The sequence below is a fragment of the Cydia amplana genome, chromosome 9 (assembly GCF_948474715.1).
Source record: "Cydia amplana chromosome 9, ilCydAmpl1.1, whole genome shotgun sequence".
NCBI classification, from domain to species: Eukaryota; Metazoa; Arthropoda; class Insecta; order Lepidoptera; family Tortricidae; genus Cydia; species Cydia amplana.
The window spans coordinates 5,117,412-5,134,483 of NC_086077.1; positions in this window are offsets into that span (position 1 = coordinate 5,117,412).

Consider the following 17,072-nt stretch of genomic DNA (forward strand, 5'->3'; position numbering starts at 1 on the left):
TAAACTTTACTGTATAGGTACAAGATAGGGTCCATTTTTGGTTAGTTTTATAGGGTCTATTATTGTTCATTTGAAATGGAATCAGGCTCTTGGGATGTTTGCATTACGTTTATATCATCGTTTTCACCATTCATGAACCTTAATTAAAAAAGATAAGGTTTATTTTTGCTATCGGTAGAAAAAGAGACTAGTACATAGAAAAGACCGATAGTCTTCATAGTAGCAGCAAGAATCGTCTTTGATGTAGATGGCACATTTTTTTTCTCACTTTATTTGATTATTTTTACATGAGTAGGTATGTAATGTAAAATTGGACTATGTTAACCGTTGCCATGAGCACAAAAATACAATAAAACCAACACATTATTAAACAATTATAGGGAACCAAACATTTTAATAGCGCCATCTATTTTTACCCTTTTTGTTACTTCCAGAGAACTTGAATAAGAATATTCCGTAAAATGTTTTTAATGTTTTTTTTTGTACTTTTGTGGGTATGGCAGCTAGGCAAGCTTTTATATGCACAGTTTTTATATGAACTAAATCTCTAAATCTAGATGTAAAATAAAGAAATTGATGAGACTGTAAAAACTACGAAAGAAATATGTGTCATCGGATAATTAGAAAAAGGTCTACCCTAAAGTCGATAATACCATATTATTTTGGTATTGTTTCATTCCAAAGACGATAACAGGTAGTTGTTGAAGCTAAAATGCAATAATAGTAATAAGTAGCGCCACCTACAAAATAAACGAAGGCACGCGAGGAACGCGGTGTTGCTTGTCGTCGGTCCTACCTATTTACTAGCCACTGGTTCAAGCTAATGACCAAATGGAATCAGGCACCCGGGACGCCTGCATCTCGTTTTTACTTCGTACAGACGGCCGCTCATTCTGTTCTCTGATGAGGTTCAAATTCGTTTTATTCTCGCAGTCACAAAGTCATTCACTTCTGTGAAAAATACAGGCTTGTGTAGTGCCTAATAAATACCTATAGGTACACCTACATAGAAAATATCCATAACTCAGAAACCTATATTTGCTATAAAACACAAATAAACTGCCCTCAGCAAGATTCGAACCCGATACCCGATACCTCTTACTTTAGTACCGACTACCGGCTAGGCCAGGAGACCGTCATGTAGTTTTATATTTCAATTTAAAATCTAAGTATAAGCTATGTCTATAGGCAAAACCGTTAACATACTAAAAATAAATTCAACTGTAAATACTAACATAACTAATACAAGGTCAAGCTTGACTGACTGCATATATTAGATTAAACCTGCACTCATACAAGATGCTTCGCTGACCTTAATTGAAACTTAAAGTCCGATTAAGTGTGCTGTAAGAAAGCGATGAGATATACGTAGCACAGTTGAGCAGTGAGCTACCCTAATGTGAGAGCTTATTAGCACTTATCAGCTTTTTCACACGACTGTCCAAATCACGAGCGGAAAGCGTTTTGGGATTTATTAAAAAGCGGCATATATATAGTCCATAGATTAGAATTTGGCCCCGAACGGCTAATCCTTTGTCTATTGTGTTAAGTAAAACAGCACGTGCCCCTACCTGCGAAAAAAGGGTCGTGTAATTCTAATTGGCACCTGAGCGCGGTCTAGTCCAACGCCCAAGCAACCAGTGTAACCGCTCTCCGATAAGGCATTGTTACGCATCTCGATAACACATTTTAGACTGATTTCCTTAGCGTTCGACTCGCCGGCACTCAGTGTCCGTAGTTCTTGGGTGGTCCCTGCCACACAAGAAGTTGCATTTTTTTTACCATTTGTTCACTTTGAATGTTATTGCAATTTCCATAGGAGTTGTAATTCAATAACCAGTTAAAGTGACTGGACCATTTTTTATGCAGGGAATAGCACGTGCCGATTTACTTTACAATAGACAAAGGATAAGCCGTTCGGGGTCAGTTTCACATCGACGGAATATACCTAAGGAGGACGGTGAACGCCTGAGTGAACCTTTTTACTTATCATTTTTCACACTAGTGTCTACGCCACCAGCTGGAAGCTTTTTAACGGGCTGGTCAAAAATGTTTCTAATCATATCCCTCGGCTATATCTCTAGCTCATCAATCTCATCATCATTAACTTAAGAGTTACTCTCTTGTCGGTGGAGTATCTTCCAGCTTTTCCTATTTTGCGCCAGCTCTTTGACTTTTTGATACGACACGACCCCTCTACTTTGTCTTTTACATTTTTCTTTTTTTTATATCACTAGCTATTTTATACTATAATAAAATTGTACTTCTATGGTATGCAGGGCAATCAATGATATAATACTGAAAATAAATGAAAATTATACATGCTTTCGCGATGTTTTCTATCGGGTCAACTTTTTAAGGTTTTGGTTACAGTCTGTCCTTACCAAATAAATTGTAAATTGTTTGAATTTGTCATTCAAAAAATGTACATGGAAAATCTCCTTTAAACGTGTAAAAGGTTATATAAAAACTACAACTTTGCGTTAGCCCCCTCTTAATTGACGCAAAACGTTACCCGCTGTTCGCTCCTCGCTTATTTACCACAAACCACTAATTCCCGTTAGCGGAGAAGGATACAGCGCACCCAGTGGCACACTGGCCCGTTGTATCACTTACTTATAAAAGGTGACATTGTTTCAAATAATCACGGCGCTTACGCCCTTTTGGCTACGCTATACGACACTCTGTCACTTGGCCTTAAAAGGTTATATTTTGTTCAACGTTGTACGGCGCTTACGACGTATTGGGTAATCGGTGCTACAAGACTTGGGAGTCATTAGGTTGGTTTATCACTGGATTGTCTAAATGTTCGCACACGACGTTGAATAGTAAATAGTTAAATACTGTACGGTATCGAGTATATGGAAATAAGAGTTCGAGATAGATAGTTTAGGTATAGGCATGTTTTAGGCCTATTAAATAAAGAAATATTTATGTAGGTACTTATAAAATATAATAACACCTCTTCACGCCACTCTCGGAATGTGCCGAGGAAATTAACATTCAAAAGTACTGATTTTTCCGGTATCTGATTTTATTTATCCTTCAACCTAGCCACTCTTCTCTTCATACCATTAGCTGCACCGGCGGTCTAGCCAAGGTGACAATCGCTTGCGCTTCGCCATCGAATCGTTTTGTGTCTCTCTATCACTCTTCCATTTAGTGTGACAGTGACAGTTGCGTTTCGTTCGCTACGGAACGTTAGCGATTGGCATGTTGTCTACGAGGCCTGCTGCTCTAACCTCCACTAATAAAAATCTGCCAGGTAACAGGATCTAGTAATAAAGATAAAGACAAACTAAATAGTAGGTCTGCCTGTAGGTGTATCCATTTTTTCAGGGCTAGCGCTTAAAATCATTAAGATGATTATCATGTTTCAAATGTACTAAACAGCTGAGTACAGAAAACATATTATGTACAGTTCATTAATATAATTAGAAGAACTTTCGCTTTTCATAGTGTTAATAATTTGCATAACGCCGGTAAGTGTTGGTTTCTCACATTATGCGTTATCTAAGGTTTGTAATTCGGAATTTCTCTTGATATTTTGTTGTTTATTTTAATACAAAAATATACATAATAAAACACGTAGCATTTACCACATGGCATTTCAGGCATCACCTTAAAGTTTAGAGTACGTGTGACTCTTAATTTATGAATTTAAATTATTCGTGATAGTATTATTAATTTAGTATAGGTAAGTTTAAAAAATAAACCCATCCCTTTGACAAGTATGCCTTTAGAATCATTATAGTATTTTTCAGTACTCGTGTTATAGCAATAATGGATGATGATACTTCAAATGTATTTAATGCAGGTATGCGGTTTGTTGATTCTATTCTAGTTGGTATATAAAATAATCTCACTATGTTTTTTTTTATTTACAGATACCTATACATATATTCACTTATTTACATTTGTTCGATTTTTATAAACCCATTTTCTTCCTATTTTGTAGGTAGTATTTTTTCTGGGTTCAAAATTTATCTCAAAATGGATTATGTAGGTAATTACATTACACATATACCCGCGTGTGTTTTTTAAAACGTATTTAATGAACATCAACCGAGTCTTATATTAGGGCTCATTTAGACGGTGCGAGTACTCGTCTTAAAGTATAATCTTATATTGTCATATGAAACTTTAGCCTGGTGTCTCTTAAAGCTCGACGGAGACCTAACTTTAAACCATTAATCCATCTAAAGACCCATTATAGGAGCCGATACACAGGTATGTGTTACAATTAATAGCGTAGTCATTTAGTGCACGAAAACATTTAGTGATAAAACTTTATTGACTTGAAATCAATTAATCGTATCAAGCACAACAACGCGCATACCATACTCAGTTTTTAGACAGAAAAAGGTAGTAATTTAATATGGAACTAGTCTTGTTTTGCTTCCTTTCTTGATAGAATCGCAAGCGCACCCACCCAGATATATTGTACCTAAGTAGACCGCGCAAGTAGGGTTTAAGTGTCAATAATAAGATTGTATGCATATTGCATGTGTAATCCACCGTTCTCTCCAATATTATGTGAGCTATGCCTATGCGCCGTCGTAACCACATGGTCATTAACTTTTGTTACAGGTTTTACACTTTTTGATAATGCGACGTCTATCCAGATGAATATATGTACAACCACCCCCCACAACCCCACACCTCCGTTCTCTCGAATACTCTGAAGAGTAGTCGCGGTGATCCGCGTTCCCAATGTCTTTAGTTCTCTATCAATCTGGACAACGCGGTGTTAATATAATTGTTAATGTCAACCAGTTGTTAATGTCAAGCTAATTCGTAATTTAACACATTGTAATATTCATTTATAGTAAAAATAGTGCAAAACGATTTTTAACATACTTCTAATAATAATGTCGGTTTTTTGTTTTTCTAACTGTTAAAAAAAGTATTTCTGATTAATTGCAAACTGTAATATAATACCGACTTGAGATAAGACTTATACAATAACAAGACTTATAAACTATTATTACCTACTTTAACTAGAGATGTTATCTTTGTGGTTGTTTTTTGTTTAGAAAATTTCCTTTAACCCGCATAAATGTCAATGTGGTTCAGTGGACGGACTGAAAATCAGCGCTGCGCAGGTAATTTGTAATGAAATGACTGACGCAGCGTATGCTGAGCCCCTTCCTTTTGCCGCACAATTATTTTTTTTTTTTTCAATCCCTTTATGTTTTGTAACCTGTATGCTTTTTGTGTTGCAATAAATGGTTTCTTATTGTTATAATTCAAGTGTTGTGTTATTACATGTGACGTCTATGTATTCGAATATCTGTGCACCCACCCCACTTCTCTCGAACGCTCACCGCGCTTCGTCGCACGCGCATCGTCTTCAGTTCTCTAGGTCAAACAGCCGCGGTGCAACGCGGTTACGAATTGTTGTGTTTGTGTTGTGGTTGTGTTTTGTTTTTGGATTTTGCCGGCTTGCCGATTTTGCCGGCGTATAAGGTAATTTGTGCTTTGTGTATATTACCTATAGATTATTGCTTTTTTTGAAGTGTGTCTTTTATAGTTTTTTTATGTGGATATGTTGCAGGTTTAGATGTGATTTTAAACGCACGTTTAGATAAAACAAAAATCGATAGAAATAGCAAAAAGCATAAACAATAGTATAAGATAACCAGAAACCTCAAAAATGGACACAACAAATTAATTAAAACTTATGTTCTACCATCGAATGTTGTTTATTTCTATGTACATGTACCATGTACATGATTACATCAGTACATGTACCTACAAAACTACATAGAATGCACTACAAAAAAATACCCTCGATTTTCGACCACTACACTTATAAAAGCTTAATTCCCTACAATCTGGTGACAAATGGGTTGTCACTTTAAATTAGGTTGTAAATTACTATTAGTACGTTTACCTTAATTATAAAATAAAAAAACACTGGCCATTTCTATTTATCATGATTGTCATCAATTATCTTATCATAACGAACATACTTATGTTTATGTTTATGTGATACTTCCTTATTTTCCAAATCAATTAGTGGTTAATTTAGGTGGTAAGGAAAATCTGTTAAAGGAAATAAGTAAACAGTGGAAAGTATTGCATACATACATTATAAAATTACACTTGTAAATAGGAAACATTGCATGAAAAATTACTACCTAAAGTACAGTCAAGGGTAAAAATATGGGTGTACCTACTCATCATACTCAAAAATATGTCCCAAAGCTCTTATGTCAGCGAATTAAGAACTATGGGACATATTTTTGAGTAAGTTGTATGGACCCATATTTTTACGACTGTACAAGTGTAGGTAAGTACATAAACAAATCGTAATACATAAAAATATTAACATTAGGTAGGTTTATAGTAGTGTGTCTACTTGAAATAAAAACAAATTAAAATATTTTCTGAAAATAATTTAATTTGTTCTAATACATTAGGTACTTATTTTAAAATATCTTACTGGCAAAGTAGTTTCATCAACCTGCAGTAATTTGTTCGAGTTGGAGAAAAAACATTCTCTTTGATTTATTTGAAACAATTTTTTCTATTTTTTCTTAGCTTAACTGTTTGTTAATACCTTTATATCTGATATTTGGTACCCATCAGAAATGTCTACATTTAACTAGATACGGAGGAAGATTCATAAATACTTATAAACAAGACATTTATTTTATTACTTTAGATAAGAAACTTGTCACGTACTTATAATTTGCTAGGTATTTGATATTTTCATAACATTTTATTATCGTTTCTATAAAACTACTTCAGCGATAAATGATTCATGGTAAAAGTACCTTCAATTTGAGACGCGAAACCTATGAATAAATTCTCATAACTTTAAAACTTATAATAATTTTACTCTTTAGTGATTTTTTAAGTCTACGTGACTATTTAAAATGACCTACTAAAAGTTCACAGCGTGAATGTAAAAATTTATAGGAACGCCAATAGTATGTAACCTTTAATAGACCTTTCTACGCGACTGACATTATACACTTGTTATTGAGCCGTATAAAGCAATATACTATATTTTAAAGGTGCTCACAAATATCTGTACACGCTAGAGGCGCTCGAGGCGTTAGAGGGTGTTTTCTGATATTTTTGAGCACCTCGGCCGCTCTTATATATATATATATATATCTGATGGCGACTATTAGTAGTTTCTGAGAGCTGCAACCGTTTTTAAAGTAGGTGTATATACCTATGCTAAACTCCCAGTTGTTGTTCGCGATATTTAAGTCAAGTTAAAGGATTACGGATTTGAGTCAACTTGACAATCCTAATTGTGCCTAACTTTTCAACCCATAGGCAGAAATTAGGCACAATTTGTCCTATCGGGTTGTTAAGTTATTCTGGCCATGTGCGTAGTACGTGATAGGCTGACGATGACAGAGGGACAAAAAGTCGCGCTCGAAGTACTAACCGGCCTAGCCAAGGTGACAATCGCTATCGCTACGACAACGAAACGATTTGTGTCTCTCTCTATCACTCTTCCTTATTAGCGCGACAGTGACAGTTGCGTTGCGATCGCTACGGAGCGTAAGCGATACAGAAATCTGAACGTTCTTCTGCTCTTAACGTTAAATATTCATTGTGAAATGTCAAAAATGTTTGGAGATGTTGATAATGAATTCCATGTCGATGTACTCGATAGCTGACATTTCCTTCCGTACATGCTGCATAGCAATGCTGTCGTAATCAAAATGTAACCTTTATTTTCAGACAGAGAGACATTGAGAAATAGTCAAACAATTAATATTAAACACTACTACCCAAGTAGGTACTTAAATTGTCTCATTGTCGTATCAGACGGAAACGAGACCGAAAGGACCTGTCATCTATTGGTCTCGCATAACCAATAGATGGGAGGCCCTTTCGGAACTATGCACCAAAGCCAATTTTTGGGTTCGTTAAGTATGACTCACGTTAGACCGGGCCGACCGGGCTGTGTCCGGGCCCGAGCTTCCGGCTCTTGCTTTTCTATGACAGATGATCACGTGATGCTTTCCATAGAAAACGAAGCTCCGGAAGCTCCGACCCGGACACGGCTCGGTCTAACGTCTTTTAGCAGTCAAACCACATAATCGTTTAGGAAGTAAAGAAAACCTCTATTACACTTACTATGTACGTTACATCGATCGACAAAAAGCCGATCGAACGCGAACGGAGCGTGACGTATCGGTTGACCACATGCTGCGGTGGATTTCTAGCAGCACGCCTTTGCCATGTGAAACTCCCATTACCCGCTGATCGTGCTCTACGGATTTATGGGGCTATATACAAATTGTACAGTGAGCTGAGGAGATAATATATGTGACCCGGTTCTGCTTAATTACTTAGACCACTGTTAATATCAATATACTCGTAATTAGAGATGATAATGTAGCTAATTGTTTCACTAATATTCTAAGCAATCACTGTTCTGCTTTAAACCAAATACAAAACATAATATTATTTTCATCTCAGCAGCTCGAACAAGGGTACTTTGCTACTTAAAAACAGTGAGCAAAATCGCATTTTGCTCACTGAGTGAGTCAAAATGACATTCAAGTGACCTTAATATTCAAATGTCATTTCAACATGCGGGGTCTAATACAAGTTCGAAATACTTGGATTTTATTATCTCTGTCCCTTTCATGTCATTAGCAAAAAGAAAGAGACAAAAAGAAGTTCAAACGACATTCAACGGTAAGTATATAATAGTCCCCCGAAAAACGTCAGAACGCATCGTTCCAAAACACATACACGTATGAATTCTTAATAATTAATTAATTAAAATAAAATTTCAATTTGATAAAAACTGATAAAAACACTATATTTAACGTAATTTAAGTATTGTACGATAAAAATAATAAATTCACAAAATACTCAGTGTATCACGTAAAATAAATAATTATACTTTTAATAATCTCTACAATAGTTTACAAATAGTAAGTATCAGCAATTCGGACCGTATCTTACAATGTTTTTTTTTTTACAAAAAAAAGTTGCGAATTCAAATGTCAATCAATTGATGGTCGTTGTTTTCATATACATATTACCTATTTTACTGAAATTTACTACGTTTTGTTTTTGTGTTTGATTGTGGTAATTAAACTTAATTGTTAGTATATCTTAAGAAAACATGACTGAATAGGTAAGTGATGAAGAAGGATTACATTTTTCGGGTTGTCTAATGTTCTCACTGCTGAGGTGAAAAGTTTTGTGAACTACACGAGATCAAAGTTATTTACATCTCGTGCGCTTTTGAGTCCCTTACTACGCTCAAGATTCTAAATTAGATTCACTCGCTACGCTCATGAATCTACTATAGAATCTTTCGCTTGCACGGGACTCAAAATAAGCACTCGAAGAAATATCAAACTTTGATCTCTTGTTGTACAAATAACTAACTATTGGCATGTGGCATTGAAGATTTCACCATCAAAGTTATGTCCACGATTCGAAATCGCTCAAATTAGCAGAGAAATAGAGAGACAGGCAACAAAATTTTGATATTTTGGTATTCGATGTTTGTGTCCTACTGTCCTTAGGCATTGTTTTGTTCCAACGCCTCATACTGTGTAGAACTAGTCAGGTTCTGGCTAGCTAAGAATAGTAGATTGTACAACAAGGGCACAAAGTGACCCATTTTTACCCGAGGCAATTTTTTGGTCTGAGCGAAGCGAAGACCAAAATAGTAGACGAGGGTAAAAATGGACATTTATGCCCTTGTTGTACAATCTGCTTTTCACTTCGATTGCGAGGAAAATACACATACAAAAACAAAAATATCCAATATTTTAGGTTATTTTCCCGTATTTATTCAAGACTAAAAATTTTATTCGGGCCGGTCGGGGGCGCGAGGCACGCCGGGCGGGAGCGCGCCGGTCGGGCGCGGGCGCGCCGGCAAGGCTGGCAGTTTGTATGGCAGATTTTGGACTTTATTGCTAGGTCAATAAGGGTCGCAATAGATGATTTTACTTTATGCTCTAGAACATAATAAGCAACTTTATGTCGTCTACGCACGACATAAAGGTGCACTTTTTGAGCATGAGAAGTGAAAAAAACTTTGATCATAATTGCCAAGGAATATCGACGACGGGAATGAGCTCCATTCCCAAAGACCAACCACCGTATTCTGTAACCCATTCCTTAGCCTTCATTAGGACAAAGATAGTATGATTCTCTCTGTCTATGTTTGAAATGAGACAGTCCTTTGACAAACTATAACAGCATTTTGTAGGTATATCCACGGTATTTATTTATACAACTGCCACGCAGGAACATATCCACGTGCAACCCCACAACCATATATTACTGACAAAAGAACTACAGAACTCCCGTGTGATTCGAACATATTTAAAAAACCGGGAATCTCAACGTATTATTAAGTCAAAATAAATGGTCGACATATTTCGATCCGTTTTGAGGATCTTCGACGGAGCATCGATTGTATGTCTCTACTGATCGAGCGCACGACGTGTCTTGTACGAGTTGTACGTGACGAGGATCGAACAAATCAAGAGTTTATTCGACTTAATATACGTAGGTACCTAAGTTACCCTAGGTACGTATATTAAGTCGAATAAACTCTTGATTTGTTCGATCCACGTCACGTACTCGTTTGAATGACAACATTTAATTTTCATCGCGCCATTTTCAACGCAAATTATCATAAAAAGCGACATTCAGACTTCTTAGATTACCTTAATGTCACTTTCTTTACAGAATCTATATCAAGCTAATTAAGATATTTCAAAGTTAATGAATACAACGTTATAATGATCATTTTTGAAGTAAACCAAGGCGCGACCCGAGTACCGTTTGACTGGAGTTTCAAGTTTATGTGATTGCTGCTGTGTCGGGTTTTAATTGCTATAAAATATGCATGACGGTTCAAAGCTAGAACTTAGGTTTAAGAAATAGATTTTCTTGCATGAGTTGGTAGTCCTATCGCTGACAATATATTTATATAGCCTCTAGCAACCCAGCATAAGCAATCATTTGTACGACCAAATACCACCATAATTCTGTATCATCATCTGAAAAAAATCCTTATATAGCCGGTCAAACAATTTTGTCGGTAGAAAAGACGCGAAATTCAAATATTTTACGGAACGATAACTCTTCGCGCCTACTTTTTAGCGTTCCGTACCCAAAGGGTAAAAAACGAGACCCTATTACTAAGACTTCGCTGTCCGTCCGTCCGTCCGTCCGTCCGTCCGTCTGTCACCAGGCTGTATCTCATGAACCGCGATAGCTAGACAGTTGAAATTTTCACAAATTATGTATCTCTGTTGCCGCTATAATAACAAATACTAAAAATAAAATAAAATAAATATTTAAGGGGGGCTCCCATACAACAAACACGATTTTAATGCTCTATTTTTTGATGATGGTGCGGAACCCTCCGTGCGCGAGTCAGACTCGCACTTGGCCGGTTTTTTTTTTATTTTTAAATTTGCCGCATTTCTACTGACGGAAATGGCTTGACAGAGTATAATAATGATTCTAAATACCAACCAGGTACATCCTAAACACCATTATTGTTTTCGCTCCAAGCTGACCTCATTTATTTCATTGAGATTACCCGATCAAGTAATTCATTAAAAGTAAACGTTAAAGAAACGTAGATAAAAACGATGTTTTGCTTAAGTTTTTTGTTACGTACGACCTTGAAGCTCATTGACGCACGACGACACTAAACGTCACATTATATCATGAATCTAGTATTTTAACTGAATCTGGCATGAGGGGTGGAGTGAAATGACGCAACGGGATAGTCTTATGTATCTTTCAGTAGGAGTAGCAGCGAAAGCGCTATTATTGTTTGTCCTTGTCACAGTCTCACAATTTTTATTCCCCACCGTAAATTAGTATGAATTATGGTGGGCAACAAATAAATTCGACCAATCATAGCGTGGCATTGCGTATGTTTTGTCCCTCACGGACGCACGCGTATACCACATCTATTAGGATCCTATCATCTATACATTTTATGCTCTACTCTTATTTTTAAGAGAAGGAACGCCAAATTGTATGTATGTATGTATGTCACTTTATTGCACATAAACAGGTTTAGGTACACAAAATAAACATAATACAGTAAAAGATGTAAGTATATGTACAAAGGCGAACTTATCCCTAATAGAAATACTTTTAAAAGATGCTTAAAAAACTTTTTAATAGACAAAGTCTTTTATAACTTAAAAGAATTTTATAACTCCGTAAACCTAAATGTGTATTAAAATTTAGTTTAAGATAGGATAATTATTAAAACTTAGTTTAAGATAAAATAAATTGTACGCCCGAAAAGGGTAAAACTGTTGATACTCGCCAAAAAATGTACCTAGTTATACTTCCTGTACCTACACAGTTTATACAATAAATATTTCTGATTTCTGATTTCTGATAGAGATCTCTTCCAGCAAGTAACCTTTGAGAAAATTTAGTTTTTATATTAAAATATTTTTTGGTTAACTAAAATTTAAAGGTCTTTTACCTTTTTTGCCTGAACTAGGTTTCAATTTTATCTGAATAATTTAATTAAAACCTTGTTTAGTTATTTTTTGATTAATTACAGATAGTTTCGCTAAAAATAACTGCTATTTTATTAAAACTTGACGACTGATGATATTTTTCAAACGAATGTTATTACACCCAATTTCATAAATAACAAAATTCCGTGAATCGTTATTTTAAAATATGTCAATCGTATATCCATAAACAAGTAGGTAAAGCTTTTTATAAATTCGAATCATTCATATATAAAAAGTCCAATGACCGGAACATTCGGTTCAACTGTCAAACGTCAACAACCGTTTAGAATCGAACGCGATTTGAAATTCAAATTTGGAATCTAAATTTAAACGGTTCGGTTCGTCACGACAGCGAGAGGCCGGTTTTGAATTAACTATTTGTTAAGATTTTTATTTTGTTTTGATACGACCTTGGCGATCGCACACGCTAATAATTGGTGCACAAGAAAAGCATTGAAATTTGTGTCATTATGCATCTCGCTCGCACTTATTGGTGCGCGTGAGATACCTAGAGGTCTATTCAGATAATAATTTCTTATATGTAACGGTTATGGATATGATCTTTTAGCTCTCAATAATGATATTAAATTTATGGTTGAACAATTGTCAAAGTCGTATCAAAACAAGATAAACCCCACAACAAAGTTAAAATTAGAATCGGTCTCCTAGACTTACTTGCGGAGGAAGTGAATGAAACAATTGAAGCTACAAATATGTAATAGTTTCCGGTACGGCTTATGAATTAGAAAGGATATAGCTATGCGTTCAAAAAGCCGCTGATGATGACAATTGATAATAATTGGTAATAAAAAGCGGTAAAATTTCAAAGCAGTCTGAAACCGATATTTCGGCTAGAACTGTACTAATAAGGGAAGGTAAGGAAGGGCCTGTAAGATAGGGGAAGGTGGAGCAAAACGGACTAGTTTAAAAAACGCATCTACGAGTACGCACACTCAAACACACAAACAAACTAACTGCCAGATTGTAATATTCTTACCATATATTACCTACATTAAACATAGAAAACGATTTAAATAAGTCTTACAACGATTAAATCAAATATTGCGTTAATAAAACCATTTGGCATATGAATACTTTAATAGGAATCATTTATAAAATCGAAATCCGATTACTTCACTTAAGCGATACAAGGTTCGAAACTTTTGTAAAGATAAAGGTCCCTAGAAACGATTGAAAAAATGCGATAAAAACAACTGAATCGAGAAATTCCTCCTATTAAATTCTAAAGTCTAAAAACGTCACCATCCTCAACAACACAAGATCATTATCTTGCCTTTCTTTTCTTGTTCCTAAAAATAACCTTTTGCAGGATAATGAGGAATCTTTAAAACGGTGGAACATTTAAAAACGTGCCTAGGGCGCGTCTGGTGGAGACTACTGTGTAAGGCCTGAAGGCCTACCGCGAACCACGTTCGACGTGTTGCCTCCCTGTCACACTTACGTACGAAATTAAAAGTGCGACAGAGATGCAACACGTCGTACGTGGTTCGCGGTAGCCCCTCTGAGTGGACGCTTGAGTTGTGCGTGCAGCAAGGCGGGGCGCGCGGCGTGCATGTTTAACAAATGCAAACGTATAGTAGCGCCTTACGGCGCGATTCGGAAAATGAATAAGAGATTCACTAGATATGAAATAGTAAAGATATGTGACGTTCCACGGCAAAAGGTAACATTGCCCCGGCTGAATATTGGAGCAGCGTTAATAATAGCGTTAAGCGCCAGCAGCCATAAGGTACCTTTTGCCGTGGAACTTCACATATCTTTACTATTTCATATCTAGTAAATCACTAATTCATTTCCCGAATCGCGCCGTTAGTGCACGCTGCTCAAATCACTTGTTAGTCCGACGCCACGCTGCACGCCCCGCCGAACGCTCCGCTTCGAGCGTCCACTCAGGTCCTACACTTAAGTGAAGCTTGCTGTCGCTGTGGACACCGTTTCTTTAGTGTACCTATAGCTGCAACACAAAATAACAATAAAAAACCGGCCAAGTGCGAGTCGGACTCGCGTTCTAAGGGTTCCGTACATTAAGTCCGACTCACGCTTGACGCTTTCTAATAGGTTTTCCTGACATCTATAGGTAAAGAACTACTTTGTGTATCTATTTCTAAATTTTAGACCCAGTAGTTTCGGAGATAAATGGGGGGAACGGTCGGACAGACAGACAGACAGACAGACGCACGAGTGATCCCGTAAGGGTTCCGTTTTTTTCCTTTTGGTACGGAACCCTAAAAAAAAACAATGTTTAAGGTGACATTCGAATGCAGGCAACAGCGGCTGCATTACTGTTGCGGCATTACTGCTGTGGAGTTGAGTGTACGTTCACTGTCAATTTCCTTGATAAAATGAGCGATGTCGCCACTTTACTGCTGCGGCATAAGGCTTTTTATAAAATAAATATCGAAAACCCGATTCTTTCAAATCTGGACGTTCTTGGGCTCATTCTACTCAGAATCGACAGCACTCTCCATCCTACCATTAAAAAAAGATGTCCCAAAATGTCCATTCCATTACGTCACGTTTTTAGTATGAGAAAAATGTTCACATGTATGTAACGTGACGTAGTGGAATGTACAATTTTCATACAAAATGTTGGGACATCTTTTTTTAATGGTAGGATGGAGAGTGCTATCGATTCTGAGTAGAATGAGCCCAAGAACGTCCAGATTTGAAAGAATCGGGTTTTCGATATTTATTTTAGAAAAAGCCCAAATTTACGCGGGCACTGACGGGACTGTTACTGAAAATTTCCTTGATAAAATTATCAAATAATTTGACAGTGACATCGCCCGTACGTGTCAACGCTGCAGCAATATTATATTGCGGGCATATTTCTCTGTCACTCTAATTACGTCTTAATGAGAGTAAAAGAGAAAGATCCCCGCAATTTGCGAATTTCGGTTTTCGCGGTAGCACCTCTGCTGCACTCGCAAACCCAATTTTCAATTATCATGCCATCCTTTGAATATAGCCTAATTGAAGATTCGCCTATGTACTGTAATATGTGTATGTTAGTGTAGATACATATGTGTATGTGTAAGTAAATATTTAGGCCTAAAACATACGGGTGTCATTCTGAATCCCTAACAACGTTTGTCCTAAAGTCACTTGCCCTAACTGGTTTGTCCTAATGGGCACATGCAAAATGGTTAGGTTTTAGAACTTTCTGCCACAAAAGTGGGTTAGGTTAGGGTTAGAACTGCGACCCTCGCAAAAAAGAAAATATGCTTAATAACATTAGGATAAGCAATCAATAATTAGGGAAACCAAAATTAGGGTTTTTAGTGTTAGGACAACTGATCATTATGACAAACAATATTAGGGAATGCAAAGATAGGAGAAAAGATTTTAGGGATTCAGATATAGATCCAAGCATACGCTTTAGGCCTAAATATTTACTTACTACTCGAGCCGAACATTGCTCGAGTTCATTACAAGGAAGCTAATTAGGTGCTAACCACAATTTAAAAAGGTGAGATACTAGGCACTTCCCCTGGTATTTCCCGCAGTAATCGTTGCCTGTTTTTCTTCCGGCACGAGTATGACATTACTAATGACAGTTTTATAGGCGAGTGGGCATGCGTGGTCTGTGTGATAAGTCGGCAGCGATTATTTTTGTTTACACTTAATTACAACCGCTGACTGACAATGTAGGTTAGTGTTTTGGTTTATTTATGTCTCTATATCTGTTTTGGCACACTCTAGTAAAGTATCTTGATTTGAAAGGTTGTAACATAATACGTAAAATTTTTCATTAAAATCCGACGACCACTTGGACTGCTGTTGTCAAGCGAGCCAAGGAAATTGGAAAAAGTAACAGTTATATCCATTTCCTAATTTTTTTTCAGTTGTATTTTTTTTCGATAATGATCCAATTACGACGAGTACCAATGAAATAGAAATTTGTTATAAATATTATTGATTTAGTTTTTTGGTGGACCATTTTTTTTTTTCATTTTTCGGTAGAATGAACACACAGCAAAAACCAACTTTGATCTATAGACGTACTAACGACGATATTTTTATAATGTATTACATATAATTATGATAGCGTTAGATTTTATCAATTTTCTAGTTAGTAGTGCCGTGACATGTGACTTCCAAAATCGCTCATCGCTCATGCCTTGCGCGTGAGTGGAAAGTCGATGAGATACGTTCAATCGGTGCGCAAGCGCCGCCGCGTGTAATTACTCGTTACACTGACCCATTTGTACGCAGTTTCACATATTCTTACCCTACCGTACCCTGGGGGAGGTACAACACTATAAAATACTTATTATGAGATATTTCAATCCATTTTCAAATTAAAGGTAAAATGTCTTTCCCTACCACCCTACTAGGTACTAGGTGAGTACCTAAATTAAGGATAAAAACAGTAAAATATCAATTGAAGAGGCTATCTCTCGTGATAGCATCTCACAGTAAATAAAGTAGTCTTACATTTCACCCAAATACCTATAAATTGGGTATTTATCTAAATATCAGGCGTGTATCTGAAGGGAAATATCGTATATTAAATGTCATTCTCTGTAAGTTTCAAATATC